At 33.5% G+C, this 7,412-nt stretch overlaps 1 pseudogene; it reads right to left on the bottom strand.

The window, feature by feature from the left end:
* Positions 1-6,336: 6,336 nt before the first annotated feature.
* On the bottom strand, positions 6,337-7,066 carry LOC115836757 (annotated as a pseudogene).
* Positions 7,067-7,412: the final 346 nt, after the last annotated feature.

Here is a 7,412-nt window from a genome sequence, read left to right on the forward strand (position 1 = left end):
CAGTCCATCTCTGCCACAACCACCATCCAAGCAAACAATCTGAAAGCCCAAGAATTGGCTTACTGGTAGCTATCAACACAGATGCCAATGTATATTACCCTGGGGCACAAAAATAGGCATGCTAAACCCACAGGTGCAATCACTAGTCCTTGAATATTGGCACTTCTGGCATTCTAGTCCCCAGCACGACTTTGTCATAATCTTCACCAATAAGTTTACCCCAAGCCACTGAGGAAATCACAAACATTATGAAAATTGTTTACAGTCAAAGAAATCATAAAGAGACTACACTACTGCAAGTACCCCAAATCATAGCCAAATGCCCTATCCAACCCACATTATAGATACATCTTCAGGAAAAAGTCTCCTGTGAAAGTAAATTTAAAAATAGGAAGAAATGACTGTTACACCAGATGTGCAGATATCAATGTGAGGACACAAGACTCATGAAAAAAGGAAATATGACACCTCCAAAGGAACATAGTAATTATCCAACTATAAATCTTAGCCAAACGGAAATTCTCAAAATAATAGATAAAGAATGTAAAACATTAACTGTAAAGAAACTTAGATAGAGAATTCTATAAAATACAGATAAAATATTTAAAAAATCAGGATATAAATGAGAAACTTACCAAAGATATATTTTTTCAAAAACAATATACATTTTTAGAATATATATTTTAGAATATATATTTAGAGTATGTTTTTATAATAATCAAATAGAAATTCTGGAAATGAAGACTTTATTAAAGGAAATACAAATTACATTTACATTTGAAATTTTCAATAATAGACTTGATTAAGCAGAAAAAAGAATCTCAGAACTTGAAGACAGGTCTTTTGATAGAACCCAGTCAGACAAAAATAAAGAAAATATAATATAAAAGAATGAGCAAAGCCTCTGTGATATTTAAGACAGCATAAAGCAATTGGATATTAAAATTATCAGAATCACCAAAAGCATAGAGATAACAAAGAAAATAGAAAACTTATTGAATAAAATAATAATGAAAATGGCTCAGTGCTCCCCAAGCAGATACAATGCAAAAATTTCTCCTCCATGGAACATTATAAGCAGATGTATGAAGTCAAAGACAAAGAGCAAATACTAAAAACAGAAAGACAAAGATGTTGAGTCACCTCCATGAGACTAATATCAAATCTCTCAGCAGCAACTTTACAGGCTGGAAGAGAATGGAATTATATATTAAAAGTACTGAAAACAAACAAACTTCCAACTAAGAAGGGTACATCCAGCAATATTATCCTTCATAAATGAAAGATAAATAAAATATTTTCCAGACAAGCAAATGCTGAGGGAACTTGTTACCACTTTGACAGGTCTTAAAAGAAATATCTAAGGGGGTCTTAAACCTAGAAGTTAAAGGATAACATTTAAAATCATGAACAAACATGAAAGTATAAAACTCACTGGTAAAGTAATCACACAGAAAGGAAGAGAAATGACTCATTACAGAAATCCACCAAACCAAAATGTTAAACAATAGAAGAAAAATAAATAAATAATATATAAAACAATCAGAAAATAATTAACAATATTACAGCAACAAAACTCCACATACAAATAATGACCTTGAATGCAAATGAATTAAATTATTCACTTAAAGGAAATAATTGTTGAAAGGATAAAAAAAAAAAGATCCAACTATGGGCTACTTATAAGAAATGAAACTTATCAGTAAAGATACATGCAGACTAAAATTAAAGGGATAGAAAACAATATTCCATTCAAATATAAAACAAAAGCAAGCAGAAGTAGCTGTACTTATATCAGATAAAACACTCTTTAAATCAAAACAGTATCGAAAAGACAGAAAATGTCACTATATAATAATAAAGAGAGAAATATAGTTCTAAGATATAACAATTATTTATGTCCCCAGAACCTTAGCATTCAGATTCATACAGCAACTATTATGAGATCTATAGAAAGAGATACACTGCAATCTAGTAATGGTGGGAGAATTTAACACCCCACTCTCACCATTACATAGATCATCTAGATAGAAAATCAATGAAGAAATATTGACTCTATACTGGACTATAGACTAAATGGACCTAACAGACATTTACAGAACATTCTATCCAAAAATTGAGAATGTATATTATTTTCATCAGAACATGGAACATTTTCCAGGATAGACCATATGTTAGATTCCTACAAATTCAAAATCATATCAACTATGTTCTGAGTCCACAATGAAATAAAACTAGAAATCACAACCAAAAGGAATCTTGAAAATTATATGAATACATGGAAATTAAAAAACATACATCCAAATGACCACTGGGCTAACAAAGAAATTAAGAAGGAAATGTAAAAAAATTATTGAAACAAAGGAAAATGAAAACGCAACATAGCAAAACCTATGTGATACAGCAACAAGAGTGCTAAGAGAAAAGTTTGCAACATTAAAAAAGTGGAAAGATTACAAATTAACAGTCTAACAATGTACTTTAAGGAATGAGAAAAGAAAGGACAAACCAAACCTAAAATTAGCTGAAGAAAATAACAATAAAAATCAGAACAGAACTAAATGAAACAGACACTAAAAAATTACAACTGATCAACAAAATAGAAAATTGGTGCTTCAGAAAGATAAACTAAACTGATTAATCGCTAGCTTGACTAACCAAGAAGAGAGAAGACATAAATAAAATCAGAAATGAAAATGGAGACATTGCAACTGATACCACAGAACTAGAGAAGGTCATAAGCGACAACTATAAACAACTATACATTGATAAACTGAAAAACCTAGAGAAAATGGATAAATTACAGCAAATATAAGATCACCAAGATTGAATTAGGAAGAAATAGAAAACCTGAGCAGACCAATAAATAGCAAGTTTAAATCTATAATAAAATGTCTCCCAATAATAATTCTACCAAATGTACAAAGAACTAATACCAATTCTCTTGAAAGGAACAAACAAAAACAACAACAACAACAACAAAGAGGATTTTTATTTCAAAAACATTGAAAGAGGAAGAAATTCTTCCTAACTAATTCTGTGAGACTGGCATTACCCTGATACCAAAACCAGACAAGGACTCAACAAAGAAGGAAACTATAGGTCAATATTCCTGATGAAAATAGACTAAAAAAATCACCAATAAAATACTAGCTAAATAAATCCAACCACACATGAAAAAGATAATAAACCATAATGACATAGGATTTATGGGTAGGGATTCAAGGATGGTTCAACATACACAAATCAATATCATGTCAACAGAATGAAGGAAAAAGACCATATGATCATCTCAATAGATGCAGAAAAAGCATTTGACAAAATTCAACATACTTTCATGACAAAACCTCTCAACAAACTATGCCTAGAAGGAAAAATACTTCAAAATAATAAAAGCCATATATATCAGACCAACAGCTAACATCATATGAAATGGGGAAATGTTGAAAGCCTTTCATCCAAGAACTAGAACAAGACAAGGATGGCCACTTTCAGCATTCATATTCAGCAAAGCACTTAAAGTCCTAGCCAGAGAAATCAGGCAAAAGAAAAATAAAGGGCGGCCAGGCACAGTGGCTTACGCCTGTAATCCCAAAATTTTGGGAGGCTGAGGCGGGTGGATCACCTGAGGTCAGGAGTTCAAGACCAGCCTGGCCAACATGGTGAAACCCCATCTCTACTAAAAATACAAAAATTAGCTGGCCATGGTGGCACATGCCTGTAATCCCAGCTACTCAGGAGGCTGAGGCAGGAGAATTGCTTGAGCCTGGGAAGCAGAGGTTGCAGCCAGCCAAGATTGCGCCATTACACTCCAGCCTGGGTGACAGAGCAAGACTCCATCTCAAGAAAAAAAAAAAAAGAAGGAGAAGAAAGGATATCCAAATAGAAAAAGAGAAAGTCAGATTGTCCCTCTTTGCTGATGATATGATGTTATATCTAGAAAAACCTAAAGACTCCACCAAAAATATCTTATATTTGATTAATGAATTCAGTAAAGTTTCAGGATAGAAAGTCAACCTACAAAAGCCAATAGCATTTTCTCTTTTCTTTCTTTTTCTCTCTCTTTCTTTCTTTCTTCTTTCCTTTCTTTTTCTTTCTTCTTTCTCTCTCTTTTCTCTTCTCTTCTCTTTTCCTCTTCTCCTCTCCCCTCCCCTCCCCTCCCCTCCCTCCCCTCCCCTCCCTTCCCCTCCCCTCCCCTGTCCTCTCCTCTCCTCTCCTCTCCTCTCTTCTCTTAATTGCAAGGGCACAATCTTAGCATCGCAGCTCACTGCAACCTCCGCCTCCCGGCTTCAAATTATTGCCTCAGCCTCCTGAGTAGCTGGGATTACAGGCACGTGCCACTACACCAGGCTGATTTTACATTTTTATTTTAGTAAATATGTGGTTTCACCGTGTTAACCTCAAGTGATGTGCCCACCTCGGCCTCCCGAAGTGCTGGGATTACAGTTATGAGCCACTTCGTCGGCCAGATCAGTAACATTTCTATACATTAGTAATAATGTAGCTGAAAGAATCAATAAGCTAATCTCATTTATAAAAGCTGCCAAAAATATTCCTAGCAATAAAATTAACAAAGGAGGTAAAAATATCTTTATTAGGAAAATAAACAAAATGCTGATTAAAGAAATTGAAGGGAACACCAAAAAAATAGAAAAGCATCTTATGGTCATGGAGCAGAATTAATGTCACTAAAATGATCATATTTCTCAAAGCAATCTACAGATTTAATTCAATCTCTATAAAAATGCTCTCATTCTTTTACACAAAGATAAAAAAAATCTAGAACTAATATAAAACAAAACAAAACAAAAAAGAGCCCAAATAACCGAAGCATTCCTGATCAAAATGGACAAATCTGGAGGCATCATATTACCTAACTTCAAAATATATTACAAGTCCATAGTAACCAAAGCAGCATAGTATTGGTATAATAATAGATACATAGACCAATGGAACAGTATAGAGAACCCTGAAATAAGGCCACATATTTACAGCCAACTAATCTTTGACAAATCTGACAAGAACTTACACTGGGGAAAATATACTCTCTTCAGTAAATATGCTAAGAAAATTGGCTACAGAAGAATAAAACTGAACTCTTATCTCTCATCATATAGACATTAACTCAAAATAAATTAAAGATTTAAATATAAGACCTGAAAATATAAAAATACTAGTAGACAACTAAAGCAAAACTCTTCTGGACATTGATCTAGGCAAAGGATTTATTACTAAGACCTCAAAAGCACAGGCAACAAAAACAAAAACAGACAACTAGAAAGGACTTAATTAAACTAAATAGGTTCTGCAAAGCAAAATAAATAACCGAGAGTGAAGAAACTATATGTTGAATGTGAGAAAATATCTGCACACTATTAGTCTGACAGGGGGCTAATATTTATATTTGAGGAACTCAAACATCTCAATAAATTACAAAAACAACCCCAATCCTGTTAAAAAGTGTGCAGAGGACATAAATAGACATTTCTGAAAAGAAGACATGCAAATGATCAACAGGTATACAAAAAAAAAGCTTCACATCACTAATCATCAGAGAAATGCAAATGAAAAACAAAATGAGATATACTTTTATCCCAGCCAGAATGTCTATTAGGCATCTAAAAAGACCAAAAAATAACAGATGATGGTGAGAATGTGGAGAAAAGGGAATTCTCAAACAGCATTGTTGGGAATGTAAACTAGTACAGTCATTATGAAGAATGGTATGGAATGTTCTTGAATTCTAAACCTAGAATTACCATTTGATACAGCAATGCCACTACTAGGTATCAACCCAAAGGAAAATAAACTAATAAATCAAAGTGATGCCTGCACTCACATGCTTATTGTAGCACTACTCAAAATACCAAATACACAATCAACCTGAGTGTCTATCAACAGATGAATCGATAAAGAAAATGTGGTACATATACACAATGAAATGCTACTTGGCCATAAAAAAAGAGCAAATTCATGTCATTTGCAGCAACATGGATGGAACTGGAAGTCATCATCCTAAGCGAAATAAGCCAGGCACAAAAAAAATATATTGCGTATTCTCACTTATGAGTTAAAAAAATGATCACATAGAAGTAAGGAGTGGAAAGATAGATAACAGAATAGATAACAGACTGAGAAGGGTGAGTTGAGGGTAGAAAGGGGACTAAAGTGAAGTACGTTAAGGGGTATAAGAACATACAGTTATATAGAAAAATTAAGGTCCATGTATTGTTTTTATCGCAAATGGGACTTTTTACTTACAATATTAAAAGTCTGAACTTTAAACAGATTCTTGGAAGAGTTGTTCATACCCATAAACTTGTTAAACTTTAGCAACTATCTCATCCCCAGTAGCTTTTCCAGAACTATACCTTCACCATGAAACTCCATGAGTTTCCCAATTCAAATTTGGGCTCCCTCAGCATTTTTACTTTTCTAAAAAAGACATAATGGCAAGGATAAATAGATTCATAAGGTTTTTTTTATGTCATTTCCAATTATGTATGAAATCAATTTACTGGCCACTTCTTTCAAGTCATTTGTTTGCACTTCTCAGGTCATGATTTCTATCACCTTTTTCTGGATTTGGTGGACCCATTGGTGCTGAGCGTAAGACGTCTCTATAACTAATTTTTGCATTTTTTAGTAAAACCAATACAGAACAGACAAAATAAATTAACATCAATAGTCTTCACATCGAAAGAAACTTTAATCATAGTCTGCCCTTTTTTACTGTGGAACATATTTTATCATGGGTAAGATTCATGCTGTGGAAGTTTGGAAGTTTTTGACATGAACATCTTCAGGAATCAGCTTGAATTTTCCAAATTCAACCTCATTATTCTGCAGATCAGCAAGACTCACTTCAAACACATGACCCTTGATGCTGTCGGATGCAGTTTTATTTACTTGAGCCCTGGTGACTAGTGTCTTTCCAATATTTTTTATATTGAACATAGCAGGTGCTTTTACATCACACCATTTTTCTTAGAAAATGAATCAACCACTTCCTCCTTGGCTCCTTTTTGCCACCTTTTGTGAGGTGCTTGTTTTTGCCAACCACCATAATGACACCCAGAGAGCCAGAAAGGCTAAAACCGATATTTGATAGTAAAGTAGCGTGAATATAGTTAACCAAAATATATTGTACACAGGGAATGAAAACCCTACATGTCCTGGCTTAATCACTACTCATTATATACATGTAACAAACTTTTACATGTTCCTCCTAAATTTGTAAAAAATTTAAAAAATTAAAAAGGAGTAAGAATAGGAAGGTAAAAATTTAAATATTTTCATTATGCCTATTATGTACACACTACCTGTGCTTTTTCAAAGCAACGGGCAGCAATGTGGTATGCTTAAGGAGTAAACACCATTACTGAGATGCAGAAATAAACCTAGGGCTTTTA

This window comes from Nomascus leucogenys, chromosome 9 (assembly GCF_006542625.1).
Source record: "Nomascus leucogenys isolate Asia chromosome 9, Asia_NLE_v1, whole genome shotgun sequence".
In the NCBI taxonomy this organism is placed as follows: Eukaryota; Metazoa; Chordata; class Mammalia; order Primates; family Hylobatidae; genus Nomascus; species Nomascus leucogenys.